The sequence below is a fragment of the Carassius auratus genome, unplaced genomic scaffold, assembly GCF_003368295.1.
Source record: "Carassius auratus strain Wakin unplaced genomic scaffold, ASM336829v1 scaf_tig00215808, whole genome shotgun sequence".
NCBI lineage: Eukaryota > Metazoa > Chordata > Actinopteri > Cypriniformes > Cyprinidae > Carassius > Carassius auratus.
In genome coordinates, this window is record NW_020528251.1 from 980,470 (window position 1) to 999,498 (window position 19,029).

Consider the following 19,029-nt stretch of genomic DNA (forward strand, 5'->3'; position numbering starts at 1 on the left):
TGAGGGTGAGAAATGACAGAATTTTCACTTTTGGGTGAACTGTTTTAATATGACCATGTTGGTCATGTTTCGGTTATAACGCAGTTTGAATATTTCTTTGTGTCAAGGTCCATGATGGCCATTATGTTCCAAGTAATTAAAAAGAAATCATGCCAAAATTTCATATCCATTTAAAAAAAAATGAAATAATTTTAAAATAAATAAAAATGAGTTCAAAATAATATACTTTTTATGTCATTTTTTTATGTAAATTTGAAAGTGATATATAACATTTTGACCTGTTTTTTTTTTTAGATTTTAAAAATGTTATTTTTTTTATATTTTTTTGGTGAATTAAGTTATGCATTATATAACACTTTATGCAGTTAAAGTTAAGTCAGCAATAGGGAAAATATATTGTATGCTATCATTTTACATACTTTAAATATAGCAAATACACATATGCTTTTTTTCAAAGAATTGCTTTGCACAGTAAACTACTTGAAAGTGTGCATTTGCTATTTAAATAATTGTTAAATGCCATATACAATGTATTAAAAATGCAGTATATAGTATATTTTTTTGTAAAAATGCAGTATACAAAATATAAAAAAATTACTGTAAATTTTACAGTAAAATACTGGCAGCAGGGTTGCCAGCCAGTTACAGTAAATTTTACAGTAGTCTTACTGTAATTTAATTTACAGAATTTTACTGTAATTGAGAATACAGGAAAAATCTGTAAATTAAATTACAGTACGACTACTGTAAAATTTACAGTACCTGGCTGGCAACCCTGCTGCCAGTATTTTACTGTAAAATTTACAGTAATTTTTTAACAGTGAATGTTTGTCTTTTTATGTTTCTGCTTGTTTCGGAATGTTAAGAGGACATTGCAAAAGGATCCAATTGAATGTTCCCTTATAATGGCATGCAATTCAGTTTCAAAACACTGCAAAAAAAAAAAAAACATTATTTTTCAACCTTGCTGTTGTTTTGTCTCGATCATTGAGAAGCAACACTGAATACTGCATCTCATTGTCTGATGCTTTGAGTGAATTTCCTCTGTCTGATTCCAAACAGACTGTAGCCTGAAGGGAAGCTGTCGTCTAACCCCTTCTATCTCACTCCGTCTATACCCTCATCTTCTCAGCCTGAGCTTCTTCAGTTCTTTGAGTAATTTAAACTCAGCTAGAGTTCTCATTCTTAAACATTTCATTAGCCTGACATTCAGATGGATGAGCATTTACAATAGCATCATGTGAGTGCACTTGTTTTGTGCTTGAGTACAAAAAGCTTGCTTAATTGCATTTGATAACAAAAGTGAAAGACTGTAGCAGCCATATTTTCAACGGCATTATTCTTGTAAATATCATTATAGCTGATATTCTGAAAGCTCATCAAGGCTGTATTTGCATCTCAATTTTGTTTCTCAATTAACAAAATCACAAACATTTTCTCTAGATTTATAGAAGTGGTGCTCAAGGGCACAGAAATAATCACCTTAATGGCATACTGTTTTTACTGTGCCTTTTATTAAAACAGCATCGATTTATTTTATTTATTTATTTATTTTTCCCAAGTAATGGTGTGCACTTTTACATATACAATGGCATTTCCAAAGTGCAGCTTCTACAGGGTATATTGATATGGGGCAACAGAAACGAAATGCAGCCGGTGCTCTTTTGTGAAACTGACAAAGCTCTTCAGAATATCCTTATGACATTGCCAGGGAGAACTGCATTTCTGTCCAGGTTTGACGCTTTTTGGAGTGCACATTTAAATATTTACAGCCATTCATTGTCTGTAGAATCGAAGAGGAAAGTGTTTTTTAACTTTCAGTTTTCTACTCGTAAGCAAGTGCTGTGCAATGAATGCAGGCCCAACAACATTAGTCCAACAATCCCTGAACCAGATAGATAATGTGACGTATTTGTATTATTTTTTTTTTTTTGTCGAACTGAGACACAAAAAACTTGAATTAAGCATGAAATTTTGAAGTAGAACTACTGAAATAGTATTTTGTTGTAAAGTGGACTCCAGTAATCAAGCTCATTGTTATGGTCAGTCACCTTGTGACCTTATGTAATGTTATCAGTGCATGCAGCAGAGGGATTCAGCTGGACAGTGTGATCTATTCATTTTTAATTACTGGAAAAGGTAAGGTGAGACTTTTGTGTTTTATAAGATATGACCTTTCCTGTCCTAGTTCAAATTTTCTAAACCATTATCTGTTGTCTCTAACTTAAAAAATAAATAAATCAATAATTCATTAATTAAAGTTCTCCATATAACCACATATCAACCAACTGGCCAGTTACAGCCCTTATGGTAAAATACACCATTATTTGAACAAAACGCATCTTTTGCCATCGATGGCCATTCAAAATAGACGTTTATTCAGAAAGATCCTTTTTTTTTTTTTTTTTATAAAACATTAAAATGATATATGATCAACTAGTGATCTTCATTCTTAATGTAGGTCATGTTTTCCTGCACCAGCCAAGCAACTAGCATAGCGATGAAGTGCTATGCTAACAAATAGATCTCCTGGTCAATTAGACCTCCTTGCCCTCTTTCATGATCCAATCAATTCCTGATGAATAAAAGTAAGCCCCAACCAACATATTTCCCCAGTTTCATTTAAAAATACATGAAATTGCATAAGTAAAATAGGGTAAGAAAGCCACCTTGTTGACTTTAACTTTATCTGTGTTGTTTATGGCCTAATTGAATGCTCACTTAAACTAGCAACCTGCCTGAACAGCTGTCAGACTCGCATAACATGTCTCATATCAATACGGCTGGCACATCAGCATGCTGCTGCAGTCTCTGCCTTTTTATACGTGTTGAATTCTTTAGCAGCATCTTAGTGGAAGACTCATTCGATTTAGAATCGAGAGAATTATTCAAAGATACTGATGAGATTTGCCTCATTTGAACCAAAAACATTTTTGAGTGATTATGTTGCTTCTCCTATTTATCAGTCTGCGTTTTATCTTCCTGAAAACACATTGCACAGAAGAGAATTCACAGAGTTCTATGCAACGCACATCTGCATTGCTAATGAAAGAGGGCTGTGCAAGACATAGTATATTCTCCTTCTGACCGCACAAGACATTGCCAGTCCTGCTTAATCGAATGCAATGCAGCCAGCTCTGCACTGCCCATCTGCTGTTGTCCACACGCTCTCACAGATCAATTACTGCTGAGAACCTGTAGGTATATAGAAAATGGAAAAACGAGGTACAGCATACTCAACGTTTTACTAGCATTCATTAAGAGGAACTAAATGGTACAGATTCCATGGAAACCAGCGGCCTCTGTGGCCATACTGACCTCTATAGTAAACATAAAGAAGAGAGATTGTGGTTGACATGCTTATTCATGTCTTTCCCCCAGCCTTCGTCTCATTCATATTTCTATGCATTGCTTTCATTGGCTGCTGTTGCAGAGACAGAAGATATTCAAACCTGGAGATTGAACATTGATTTTGAAAACACAGTGTGGTCATATTTAAAACGTAATACTGTTAGTTCAATGTGGTCACATCAAAGACACTATGTAGATTAAATACTTATTAGTATTAACTTTACACCTTTCAATACTACTCTGCACCACAATATTAACCTGATAAAAGAACAAATATTTTGAGCGATGTTAACAGCTTAAGCTATTATACACAGCTGGTTTAGATATGATGCAGAGATCCAAAGAAATGTCATATTAGTTTATCAATCGGCCACTGGACTCTGACCAGGAACAGAAATGCTGTGAGAGTGAGAGACGAGTCATTGCGACCTGTGACATTTTGTCCTTTCCTGTGAAGGGAAACCTGGACAAGCTTCACTTCTCAGCTTGGCAAAGCCAATTTCTTATCTGCACAAGGTCAGAGAGGAAACGCTGACTGTCGCTCAACTCTTACACCCTGTTAAACGTGCTTTGAGGATATGAAGGATGTGGAGACCCTTTTAGGACCGTTAAAGGAAATTTGGTAGAGCTCTTTTCAGTTTGCTTCCTTGTAATGTCAACTTTCTTCCTGACAGCTATGAAATGAAAATCCCTTTCTGTACCTCCTAAGCAGTGTTGGGGAGTAGCTAACAAAAAAAAAAAAGAAAAAAAAAAATGCTTCTATCTTCTATGCCAGCATCTGTATTTTTTTTTTTTTTTTTCAAAATATTGTAAGTTTTCATGGTCAATACACTATATATATAATTTTTTTTAGTAAAGTAGCAGTATAGTCTGAATTATATATATATATATATATATATATATATATATATATATATATATATATATATATATATATATATATATATATATATATATATATATATATAAAGAAAAATTCATCACATTGTATTGCCTCCACAAATACCTGTAATATGTTGCTTCATTGAGTCAACCAGTTTTTTCACATTAAATTAACAAATTACCGGTAATGGTTCAGTGAATGATTTTAATCCGTGCATTGTATGAGCCAAAACTTGGTTAAAGGGGTTACATTTAAAGCATAAAATATTTGTACAAAAAAAATAACAAATAAAAAAAGAATACACTAATTTGAGTGATACAAATATTGACATGTAGCAGCATTTAAAAGGATAGTTCATTCCTCATTGCTTTCAAAAAAAAAGTTTAGAAGATTGTTTAAACTGGTTTTGTCTGTACAATGAAAAGAACCATCCTACTTTCAGTGAAGGGTCAAAAAAATGTATTAGTTGTATTTGCTGTAAAATTAGGTTATATTCATCAGACAAATAATCTTATTGCAGAATTACACTGCTTAAAATACAATTTAGGTATCTTATTGAATAATTACACTGCTTCATATACAGTTTAGGTAATGAATTGACAGATACTCCAATTTTAGCTTCAGCATAGTTAGCTACATTTCGTTGGTAGCGCGTAACTAACTACCTTTTAAAAGGGTAATTTATCTATATTTGACCTACAATATGAGTTACTTTTCCCAACACTGCTCCTATGCCAATACCAAGCTACCTGATTAGCTGATGAGTGAATCATTTCTCTAGGAAGGCAGACAGTTTGCTTTGTGTTCTGCTATAATGTAATCACTCACAACCAGAACTTTTCATGCCGTTTTATTTCCTTTTTGAATTGCATTTCAAATGATCTATGTCTCAATTTTAAGGAGCAGTCCTCGTAACTTGCTGACTCAGTTTAAAACTATATATCACTATTATCTTCAACTTATATTGCTGTTTCAGCCATGCCTCCACTGTGCTCGAGATGATGCCATTTTTAACATTGTGCTCAATGACACCCTGTTGCAATTACAGTAATCACACTAAATTGCAACTTTGAATATCCAAATCTTGCGTTCACATGAGATTGAGATGAGATTTTTAGGCACTTTTTCTCTATCAGAATGTTCATAAAAATTGATTGTGAGAATCATGGCGGTTTCACTTGACTATGTCACATTGGGAACAAACCAACATAGGAAGCATAACAGTAAGGCAACATGCTTTGTGACCTGTATTTTAGTTTGTCAAACCGAAAGTAATTTTTTCAGGCCATTGCCATAATTGCACAGCTACTTAAAGACAAAGGCACAAAGGACAAATGGTTCTCAATGAAGGTGTAAATAAGGGAAACTGCTTTCCTAACACAACTCTTTTAAAATTTAGACCACCTTGACCCCAGACTAGAACAATGTGGTCTTATTCTAAACCAGTCACACACTGGATTTAAAGAGTCATTTGCAACAGTAGCCAACATTGTTTGATGTAAAGTTGCTACTTCGTGAAAATTAGTTTTTCAGCCATATAAGCAGACCAATTCAGTCACTGAGACATTATGCAACATGACAATAGCTTACCTATGTACTATATGTTGCAAAAAGACGGTGAGCAACAGCATAAGATTCCCAGTTAATGGCTTCATTATTCTTAGTATGTCTACTAGAAGAGGCATTATAATATCCCCATGAGGTAACCATCCATCAGCTTGAACAAAACCAAGGAAAACTAAAGGCTGGTAAACCATTTTTAAAAGAAACTTTTTAAATGCAACATTACCTCTAACATCAGTACACACAGCAGGCAACACAGTTAAATGAACGGGGGTGTGACATGCACAGCAATCGCCACAAAAAAAGACCCAACAAGTAACACTGAAGGGGTCTGTCTGCGTGTGAGATCACATGCTGATTCCAATTAAATAGATCAGGCGAAGGTAATAGATTAAGACTTGAAACCAGATTGGGGATCTAGACACATTTTAAAAAACTAAAACCAAAAAAGGAGAATATCCTAACAGAAAAACACTATTAAGTTTATGAATATTTCCTTCAACCTTAAAACACAACACAATACAGTGTGTAATTCAAAATATGGGTAAAATACCCGTAAAAAATCAGTACCGAAAATTCCTACATGGTATATAATGGGCTGTATTTTTATGGACTTTTCGTAAGCTGGGTTCACACTATATGATTTTAGCTGTCTGAGACCATTTTTGCAAATTTAAAAGGATTCCTCTGATCGTAGGCCAAAATCTGTAGTCTTTGACGGTTTGTTTCACATATTTGCTGACAGCCAATTAATGACCACTTTGATCAAAATTTACCTCCAATGAGATTCTGTCAGTGTCAAAGTTTTGAGGAACAGTCCTGCAGTGCGGCTCTTCTTACAATGATGTCAATCTGTCAAGAACCATTAGTAACACAGAACCACTGACGCAATTAGTGCAACAACAACAAATCACCACTTGCTCCAAACACATCTTAATTTTTTCATTTTTCTTTCAAGACAAGCCATGATTAAAGTTAATGCTAGAGATATTTTTTTTGTTTGCTAGTCACCGTTCCACTTGTCAGTGTGGCTCACGGTCACAAAACATGTCATGGATTGATGATATAAAACACCGGCCAAGACGTTTTGCAGTTGTCTGTTTTTAAGGAGTCTTGACTGTCGTACAGTCTGATGTCGATGACAAATAAATTCCCACAGTGTGTTATCTCTAATAGCTGGGATCATGTTCGTACTGTCTGACGATCAGCCATTGTAAAGGAAGATATAAATTGTAAAGTTTGCAAAGTTCACTTTAAACATGAAAAGCTAAAACAAAGCATACCAAGTTACCGTAGATGAGAACCACAGTAAAGCAGTTTGCTCCAAATTTCAGTGAGAAATGCTCTATTTATACCTGAAATGGAAAACCGGTGCATGCAATGATGGTCATACCACATATTGTTTGAGATGAAATGCTGATTGCTTGTCTGACGTAAGACACTTTTGCCTGTTAAGCTGGTCTGATTTCAGTCCCGGTGACAGACAGCCCTGATTTTCAAGGTTGAAATACAGTGCTTTCACAAGGAATTTACCCCCTGTTGATTCGTTCTCATCCTGCTGGGTTGCAAAAAATCTAATTAAATCATATAAATGGGATTTTTTTCCCCCACCAATCCTGTAGAAGTTATTCTCTGTGATGTCAATATTACTATTTAGATGGCTTAAAAAATACAATTGAAAATCAGTGATTAATTGACAAGTACAACATATTCAATATCAAGAGGACAAAATCTAATAATTCAGCCACCAAACTAAATATTTCTGAATGTTTTAAATAGAAAGATAATTGTGACCTTATGTCTCACAATTATGATTTTCTTTCTCATTTTAAATATATCTCACATTTAACTTTTTAATTTTACTCCGAGTTTAAAAAAAGGCTTCCATCATTTTCTGTTGAAGGAACTGGATGAATAAACTACAAAGGAAGGCTTTTGTACATTTATAAATTAGAAACTTTGCATCTTTTGCCTTTTTAAACCTGGAGGAATGAATTTTTAAACATACTGATTTCAAGAAGATATTTCAGTGTGTTAAAATTTGCCAGAAACATGTGACAGAAACAAAAAGTGAAAGCCAAACCAGTAAAGGCTTCTCTGTCAGTTTATAAATCAGCTCTATGTTTTAACTGGCAGCTGGAGTGTCTTGACCCTTGGAGGTTTAGGTGTTTTATGAGGGTGGGTTCAACAGTATGCTAGTGTTCTCAGGGTGAGTGGTGACCAAAGTGCTAGGGACCTTTTGCCTTCCTCAGTATTAGTCCTTTGCTTCCCAGTAAAATCAGTTATGACTCTCTGCGAGTCTGGATGTGGGATATAATAGCTCAATTTTTAACATCCAGACCTCCACTTGTCACTGGGTCAGTCAATATTGAGCAAGTGTGGTTACAGATGGACAGCTGCAAAAGTACATGTCTGTAGGCTTTTCGAGTCAAGATGGAAATCATTTCTCAATGCCAGTGTGTGTGTGTGTGTGCGTGTGTATGTGCGTATGTGCCTAATTTCCTTTCTACAAATGGAACAATGTTTACTAATGATCAGCTAAACAGGACAGTTTATGCAAAAAAAAGTTATATATACACACACACACACACACACACACACACACACACACACACACACACACACACACAGTACAGACCAAAGGTTTGGACACACCTTCTCATTCAAAGAGTTTTCTTTATTTTCATGACTATGAAAATTGTAGAGTCACACTGAAGGCATCAAGGGCTATTTAACCAAGAAGGAGAGTGATGGGGTGCTGCACGAGCTGGACCGCAGACAGAAGGCAAAAGGGCCAACAAGTGCTAAGCATCACTCGGGGGACTCCTTCAAGACTGTTGGAAGACCATTTCAGTTGACTACCTCTTGAAGCTCATCAAGAGAATGCCAAGAGTGTGCAAAGCAGTAATCAAAGCAAAAGGTGGCTACTTTGAAGAACCTACAATATGACATATTTTCAGTTGTTTCACACTTTTTTGCTATGTATATAATTCCATATATAATTCCACATGTGTAAATTCATAGTTTTGATGCCTTCAATGTGAATCTACAATTTTCATAGTCATGAAAATAAAGAAAACTCTTTGAATGAGAAGGTGTGTCCAAACATATATATATATATATATATATATATATATATATATATATATATATATATATATATATATATATATATATATATATTTTCACCCTCATGTCATAACAAACCTGTATGATTTTCTTTTCCTGTTGAACACATAAGATATTTTGGCTATTTCAACTATATTTGCCCATATAATGAAAGCCAATGGGGTCCAAAACAATGACATGTTTTTAAAAATATTATTTTGTGTTCTACAGAAAAAGACATTCAAAGATGTTTTATACAACAAGAGGGAGATGCTGATTTCTTATGATGATTTGCTATTTAAAAAATATTTTTTATATTATTATTATTATTATTCCATATTTTACCTGTAGCATTGCCAGAAATTTTTAAAATTGCAATTTTTATACTCTATTTTTTACTATTATTTTATACTATTTACTTAAACTAAAAACCAAGGTGAAAAGCTGAAACCAAATTTAAAGCCATTTAAAGTCTATTCCGACGGACTTTAAACTGGGTAATTGAGGGAAACTGGAACAGCAGCTTTACTATATCTCCTCCAAGTTTCCACATCCTTTGCAGAATGGTTCAGTCATTACTCAGAAATCTTCTACAGTTGACACAGGAGCCGGGATAGGCCAATTACATCAGGACTGTTACTCAACCTTGTGATCCCTAGATCACCTTACCCTCATTAAACATCTACCCTGTTTGACATCAGCATCCCAACTTAAAGCCAATGTGGCCTGCCAGTTTATTTTTTCTCCAGCCTGGGACTGTTTAGAAAAGCTTTTATTTTAAGCTCAAGATCACTGTTCTCAGCATAAATAACACCATCACTGCGGATAACCATGCTCGTTGTATCGATTCAATTTTTTTTTTAATTTTGCGCTATGAGGCTGCTTCGAAATTGCAGGATCATTCTAACATGCTCAAATTGTGCCCTGCAATTCAGAAAAATAAAAAATCACAGCAACAGTTTCTTTCCAAACACTTTTAAAATTTCTCCACCGTCAGTAATCCTAACATTGTCGGCACTAATGCCTGAGCTCACCGGAATCCCTGACTCATGTGATCACAGAATTACTGATGAAAACCGGTTCACACATGACTATGCCAGCAGAATATGTGCCTGTGATTTTGCCAAGTAGGACGTGCTCCTAGGTCACATGTCTTGTCCTGCATGAGGTTAGTATGCATTTGCATTGGTGAGTCTCCTGATCCATCCACGGCTTTCCAGCAGCGTTCATTAGGTGAACTCATGAACACATTTGTAACTATTAATTTGTAACTTCGAATTCAAACACAGCTCTTTTGATTATTGTCTGTGTTTGCAAATCTAAAGATTCAGCTTTTCACATCAGAGCTGTGTGTAAATTTCACCCTACAAATAAAATATTAATATGACAAGTTCTCACATCCAAATCAACAAGCTCTCAAGATTTGCTACTGTTTTACCTTCATAGTTGGCAAAGCCACCCTGCTGGAAGATGCAAACATTTTCTCCATTAACAGCCTTTAAAAAAAAAATGTGTGTACGTTTTTCTCTCTCTCTTTCTCTCTCTCTCTCTCTCTCTCTGCAAGTAACATTTAAATCACACATTTCAGTATATCCCTTGTGTTATGTTGCGGGTCAATTTGACCCGTTGAGATTTTCTAGTTGTTGGAAATACTGGTTAACGTTAATGTTTTCCTGATATTTTGTGACTTTTTTTTTTTTTTTTTTTTACTACTTTATGAAGCTAAAAAATGACGATTTCCACACTTACTTCAATACAGAAAAATATTTTGTCAGCCACAGATGGTAAAAATGACCTATTATTTATTTTTTCAAGCTATCTGGAATAATATCAAACCTTTTTTCTTTTCTTGATATTTTATGACTTTTTCTCATTTATCATCATGGACATGCATGCAAAGTTTCAACATGCTGGTGTTATTTGACATATACAAGCTAAATTACTATTACGTTTGTGATGTTCGCGGGTCAATTTTACTCTCATAGGCAGCTATTCAAAAGAAACTGTACAGACACAAAATAAAAACATTTATTTCATGTATGTCAGGGCATAAACTCCAGTTCTAAAGTGTACGTCTATCTAAAAGTGCTCTAACCCTAACCAAACACACTTCAAAAAGCTAAATCATGGTGTTCAAAATTAATGGCAAATAACAAATGACAAACCTGAGCTACCCAGAGAGATTATGAACATGGAGGGCAGAAACATGCATCTGGAGTCAGACCCACAGAAAATAAAGGAGTGAACACAGATGATAGGAAAAAACGGATGAGATGTGAGATGTGCCCATCCAAGCGGGACAGCAAAACCAGCACCATGTGTGTGAAGTGCAAGAAATTCATATGCAAAAAGCACACACTTGCTTTGTGTTCATCATGTCTAACTTCTAGACTTTATGAAATGAGTTTACAAAACAGCCAACTTAAAAAAGTAAATATTTTCATTATACGGCTACATTTAATTGTTCCGTTATGATGTTCTAAGAAAAAAAAAAGTTTAAAAAAATGTTATATGCAAATTAAGTCAGCATACTGTTTATTTTCAAATTTTGTCAAAACAAAACAGTTTTAAAATATGGTTAAAAAACATTTTCATTAAATCATATCTTCAGATATATTTTGGGGGGGATATTAGACAAATGTTGATAATAAAAGTTTACAGTTTGTACCTGAATCTTTATTGTTTTTCATAGTGTGATTTTTGAGGAATTGTATTGAATCTAATTAGGGTCAGTTTGTCCCGCTCCATAAAGGGTGTACACAGAAATTGAACCGTGCAAAAGGGATATTATAGTAGATATTTTGTCACTTTGCCGTAGGAATGTAAAGGGTTAATCACAACTGTATATCTGTTTTGCATTTACTGTATATTTGCAATGTGACTTTACTTAAAATGTTTTCTTTACAAATACCCCTTTTTTCACAATTGGTCAGTAAGAAAAAAAATTATACTTATGTAAGGATTCATTAAATTGATCAAAAGTGACAGGTAAGACATTTATAATGTCTATAATATATATATATATATATATGAACTTTATTCATCAAAGAACCATGAAAATAAGAAACTGATTATAAGAAATGCCTCTTGAACACCAAGTTAGCATATTAAAATTATATTAGAATGATTTCTGAAGACCGGAGTAATATATTAAAATAGGAAACAGTTATTTTAACACAAGTCTGTATGAATACTTCAGCTGTTTTGTCATTTTACCATTAATACGACTGCTTAAAAAAGCACAAACCCTCCTCAACAAGCCACATGATTTAAAGTTCCATTAATGTCTGTAGTTCAAACAGACACCAATTGCTTGCAATACCTAAGGTAAGGGCTTTCTTCAAATCCCTAATTGGCCTTATGAGTAATAGTACAGTAATAGCGATGTTTGCCTTAGCAAGCTCTGCTAATTAAAAAGCTGCAGTTTATCTTTTTTTGAGTGTTTTCAAGTTTTAAATTGTGCATCGTTATAGACCATTTTATTCTTATGTGTGGAAGCTGTCCTCAAAACTATATCTAGTATTTTTACATAAACATTTGTTATACAACTACACTTATTTTCTTTGATGAGGGTGAATCCTGGAAGGAATTTGGTACAAATATATCCAGATCAACCAAGCAGAAGCCGGGAAACCTGGATCCATATGCTGCAAACTGTCGATATCGCCATTGTTAAAAGTCCTCAAAGCAAGCCTAATTAAGCCTGTTTTCAGGCTATTCTTCAGTGAAACCTTGTCAGCCAGTTCCAGAGGGGGTCTTTGACAGATAAGCAGGTGATATAAGGAGTCACGTGCCTCTCTGCAGAGCGCCTTCAATGTCTTAAGATTCATCCATTCTGTGCCTCTCTCATCTGATCTCTAAATGAGCCGAGAAGCAATTTGAGTTGGTTCATCCCATCTGACACCACGTCCAACTAAGTAAATGAGGGCTGATGTTCCCTTCAGATCTCGGGAAATGAGGTAGATTTCTGCAAATGTCTGCTGTCTGGCATGCATAGTCCTTGCCATCAGAAACACAGCTACTGAGCATATGCATGCGCTTGGTCGTCTCTCCTAACAATTATATTCCCATTTAAGAAAATGATGACAGCCACCATCATGACAGACCCCGAAAAATCGATAAAAAGGGAGAGAGAGAAATCATTAATGTGTATCAACAGTAAATCTCCATTACTGCATGGCACAACATGACAGATATTTACATTCTAGATTGTTCCCTCATTTAGGTAGGTTAAAAGCTTGGTCCCTATCATTCATTTACTTCTGCAATTTATATAGAAAGCCTTTTATTAACATTTCATAAGCTGCTCGTCGCACAGATCAGAGGAAGCACATGGTTCAGCAAGTTTGCTTGTGAAATTAATGTTGAAGCCAATGTAGCCATTTCAAAGGACTGATTCTTGTCCAAATTCCCATGGAGAGTGAAAAGGAAAAAGGGTGGAAAGGTGTATTTTTTTGATACTTAAGACTTGGATGAGCAATTGAGACATATATGATTAAATATGTGGCTAGTACAGTATTATGCAAGACTACAAAACATATTTTTTTACTTAACCTTGTGCCTTTCCAAACTTCTATGACTTTCTTTCTTCAAAACATTTTTTTTTTTCTTTTGTGTTTTGAAGAAGAAAGTCTTACATGTTTGGAAGAACATCAGGATGAGTATATGATGACAGAATCTTTGTTTTTTAAATATAATACTGATAAATACCTCAATTTCTAGACATGAATATGTCAGATAATGCATTTATCTAAATGATGTTATTAGTCAGGATAAACTCGTATGTACTAGTGGCCCATTATGTCAAAAAACAAAAACTTTCAAAAGAAATCATTAAATGTACTTCTGAAACACAGTCAGATGCCTGACAGCATTGCTTCTGGGACTTTTGTGACCTGTTTGCTGCTTAAACATAACCATTTAGCTCAAACTCACAAAGAGGGCCCCCTTGTGCTCCTGCAAACTCACATTTACAGTACAGTCTCCCACTTAGAGGCGCCCCCCCACTGGCAGGTTCCATCTCCACACTTACATGCAGCACATTAGGCCATTGGTGAGCTGTCAGATGCCTGAAAACAAGGCAAAAGAATCAATTTTGAGTGTCGATACATCAGAGGATGCCCGCATCTGAGCTCTTTCCATCCTTTAACGTCATGTACCCATTCCCATTACACTCTGCTGCCCATTAATTTGGCTTTGCTAAATGGAGAGAACTCATTGACAGGAATCAGAGCATAAAGGAGAAAGTGTTTAAATCATTGTTACCCAGGCTAGTTGCATTATTAGGTATCTGACACATGACTCTGATAAGATGATTAAAAAAGTAGAAGAATTGTCGGTGAAGTGCTCAATTAATCTGAAGTTCTGTAAAATAGTTTGTCCTGTGTGCACATGAACAGTTCTCATTAAATTCCTCTCTGAGGATAGAAACGGTTTTAGTATGTACTACAGGTTGAGCTGTTCAGACAAAGATGACTTCATGTTTCTGAATAAATACTGTTCTATAATACAGCAGCGGCCACAGCTGTTTAATTGAAGCCACAGGAAAAATAATATAATGTGTCTCAGTATGTGTGCACGAGAGAGAAAATTCAGTAATTAGTCACAAGATGTCATTTCTTGTAATTGAACAGTAACTCTCGCTGTTTGGTATCTCGTTGCGAAAGCCGGAGCAAATCCATATACATCTATTTAAGACATAATAATGCACTTCTGAGACAAAAGTTTCTCATTCCATCTCCTTGCTCGTATAAATCCACTCATGCAAATACAGTAAACAATAAAAATGAATTATGACCCAATATAGTCAGCTGTCACTCCAGTCACTTTTTCAGTAAAACAAACTGGCAAATCTGCCTGCCTCATTATTTCATGGCCCTAAAACTGATAAACAGTCTTAGAAATGAGACTATGTTCATCTGCCCCTCCACAAAAATAGTTAATTTTAGTTGCATAAAAAACAAGGTCCTCTAAATGAGCCTGTATTTCAGTATAATGAGAGCGAGCAAGACATTTCAATATTGTTGCTCTTCTTCACATACACGGTGTGCATATATAACATGTCATCCTTCTTTTCAGAGATTTAAAGAGATTTTTTTCTTCGCAATATCAGTGTTATCTGATTCTGAATGCATTTATATGCTCTATTCACCTAAATGTAGTGTGCATCGTGTACCAGAACAGCAACATCCAATTCTCTTGAGAGCACACAGATTTTTCAGTTGATGTAATTTAGTGAATGTGAATATGTAAAATAACTAATGATTAAATTAACCTGATACACATCTGCTATGGAGTGGTCTACTGGTGTAGCAGCATCTCTACTTCAGACAGGAAGAGACTAGATAAATTGGATCAGGAAGGCCAGCTCAGTCCTGTGGATGTCCCTGGACACAGTACAGGAGCTGGGAGAAAGGAGAATGGTAGCTAAGCTATCATCCTTGCTGGAGAACGACTCCTACTTCTTGAATGAAACCGTTTCATCTCTGAGCAGCTCCTTCAGTGAAAGACTTTTACATCCTAAGTGTCTGAAGGAGTGATATGAAAGGTTTTTCTCCCTGCTGCTATTACATGTTACAATCAGAGCTGCTACCATAATCTAAGTGCAATTTTTGAAATTTATGTTTGGTTTGATAGTGTAATAAATTTTTATTTTGTATTTATATAGATTTATATGTCTTGTAACATGGAAATTTCCCCATTGTGGGACGAATCAAGATTTAATCTAAACTATCAAAATCTTTTTAATGATTTTTAGGGATTTGTGATAATAGCCCAAAAGGAAAATTATTTAACAGAGTTTGAAGTTTCTTTTTTTTTTTTTACATATAAGTTAAAAAGATTTACTTATTAACTGAACACAAAACAGCCGTATAAAAAAACATAAACTTGGATTATGAAACCCAACGTTTTTGAGTTCATTAACACAAGATTTTTCTCCAATTCCACTTAGAATCCTGAATATAAAAACCCATAAAAAATGGGTTGCTTGAAAGCTTTAGCGTGAGAACTACATGAGAGGAAGGCCTATAGAAAACATTCACATAAGATACAGTTTGAAGGATGTCAGGTTAAATTATGTGTCCTTGTGAATGTGAGATCTCATTAATGGAGGGCTCATTATGGAGGTCAGATCTGTGTGTTTGTGAAATTCTGTTGATATGTTCATAGAGATGGAAATGTCATGACCTTCAGCCATTCTGTGGTGAACAATGGAAAGTTAAAACAGTACCAAAAATATCTAATATTGCTCATGCTGTCAAGGAGTTTGGAATGTAACACAATTTAGTTTAGTATACACAATTTAGCCTATATTTACTCAATGCCGATACTGTGATTCATACATCATAGAGGTCTCACCATCATCACAGGCCACAGATAGTTCTCAATTGACCTTAACCCAATGCGCATCAGTCTCATAAATCAAGGACCACACTTGCTCGTACTACAAGATGAAGTGTGCTTCAAATCAATACAAATCTATTTGGATTTTTGGCCAAAATGCCTGCAGCCTGCATATTTGTGGCCAGGAATCCAACCAGCTGTTGTTTTGATCTTGGCAAAATTCCTTTCAATTGTTGACCGCAAATCCAGACTGGATCATCTCGCTTATAGCCTGCGGTGGGATTGGATTCAACTGAGGTCCAACAGTATGAAACTGACAGATTACATCCATATAATACATGGGGGTGGCAGTATGTCCAGACTGTTTTATTCTAATAACAGGCAGGGAACTAAATGCATGGTCAGCTTGCAATAGGGAAATCAGTTGCAGGGATGAGAACAAAAGCGATGATGGTCTTAAAAGGCGTTTGCCAGCAGTGAAGTGCATGCTTTTTTTCAAATGCTGTGCACAAACATTAATAACAAGCAAAATTGCTCTGTCTGTCCTTCTCTCCTCATTTAACAATCTTCCTCTTTCTCCCTTTCAGTGAAAGTGAGTGATCAATCACAAAGGCAATGTGTGAGATATTTCATTGATAAGCTCTGGTCTGATCTAAATGGAAAATTAATAGTTGCTTTCCTTTTTGCTTATGGTTACAATACAAAGCTGCATTTAAAGGGATAGTTCACCCAGAAATAATAATTCTGTCACAATTTACTCACACAAAGTCATTCATGACTTCAGTGCATGGATGACAAACGAAATCATGTTTTGAAACAGAAAACGGTGAACACCAAGTTCCAATTACCAGTGAAATATAGTCTTAATTATCAGGAAAAAAAGATTTTCTGCTTAGTTATATGATTTATTAGTGTGTAAGGGAAAGCATAAAGCATTACTATGTAATCACAGGTGTGCATGTCTAATCATTTAATGAACACAAAATTTAGAATGCAAACTATAATAATAAGAAATGAAACTGAAATGTAATGCAATAAATGACATGTCAAGGACTCTTAGAAACACAATTTCTTTCCTCAGAAAAACATATCTATCATTTAGTCAAGTCTCCAATCAGCAGGTGAGCCAATAAGGCCATTTCTCTTGGAGTTGGGCCATTAGAGCTGTACCACATTACCAACATATAACAAAGTACAGCCCTCAGCCCATCAGTCAAATGACTCAGAGGGAAAATAAACAGAATCCATCACATCCTGCAGCACTGAAGAATGGAAAAAGGCATATATATATATATAAAAAAAAGCTGCAGACTCTGATTTGTAACACACGTTACTCATAAATTATGCAGACCATGCCAGAGAAACTCCAGGTAAACAAAGCTATGCAGTAGGTGTGAACAATAAATGATATTTCAACTTAAAGTAGTCTACAGCAGAAACTCTTCACTCGACTTCATATGGACTACTATATGGAAAAATGAGATTAGAAAAATAGATTTGAGCAAAGAGGAGTTCATAAAGTCAAATGTGTCATTAAAGTGTGACAGCGGTGGAGATTATTGATGGATGACGACCACAGTACGATCTATATTCTGCTCATAATAGGCATAACTAGACCTTTGCGGAATACAATTCATACTCTGATATCCATGAATATTCATAAGCAATAGGCTGTTAATACAATCATTCTTTGACACGCTTTTCATTTTGTATTTATGCAGAGAAATCTCTTCAGGCCCCAATTTGGCAAGAAAACATTTGCAGTAATCGGCGGATAATGGAAGATTTTAGGTCTGAATCCTTATTCTGTGGCACAATGATTTCCACCTAGTGCTTTTCGGAGATCTTCTTTTGTGCAGTTTTTGCTTCTTTTCTTTGAAAAGTTACTCTTTCCTGTTTGTTATTAACAAACCCACACAGCAGAACTCATTACTCTCATAGCGCTTCAGAAAGACATTAGAGAAATCCCCAGTTCCTGGAAAATAAGCTATTGTGTTAAAGGACTCACAGAAATCTATGTTGTAAGAATGGATTCCTGCTAAGTGTGAGTGTGTTGTGCTGAAGAGGAACAGTCTGTCATTTAAACGGTGGGAAGCATGTTTGTCTTCTGAACACTATGGGTCTGTTTATATAAAATGTGGCTTTCAGGTGTTAGAGTACACTGTAAATGATTGTTAACTTATTATTTGACTTAAGTTATTCTACCAAAAATTCAGAATAATAAGTAATGCATCTTAGTGCACCTTTTCTATTACGATATACTCTAAAGTCATACCAATCATAGCAAACAATGCACTGGGAATGATTACAAGGGCTTTGTGTGACTATCTGCCCATTTTATGTACTTTTATTTTATTTATTGTATTGTCTTAAGCCTTTAGCTCCCGGTCTTGGTCACTCGGAATTGGGAACCGCTGATGTAGCCTATTGTAGTAATGTTGTCTCTTGTATTCTGGTCTGTGAGCATAAATGCATTCAGGGGGTGGGGCGTGGCTTTGGACAGCGATTGCAGGGAGGGTGGGACATTCACTTTCAGTGCTATCAGGCTAATGTTAGCATTTTCCAAGATCTCCTATTGCACCTTTAAGATATGGCTATTGATGTATATTTATATTTAAAAATAAAATTTGTTGAACTATTTATAGTCATGTGAATATAAAGAATTTGCACGGAACCCATAATTGTATGTGTATATATATCATGTTATTATTCATATTATTATTTGAAAAAGTTAAATTATATGTTTTTAATAAACAAAAGATGAAATATATTTTTTGTTT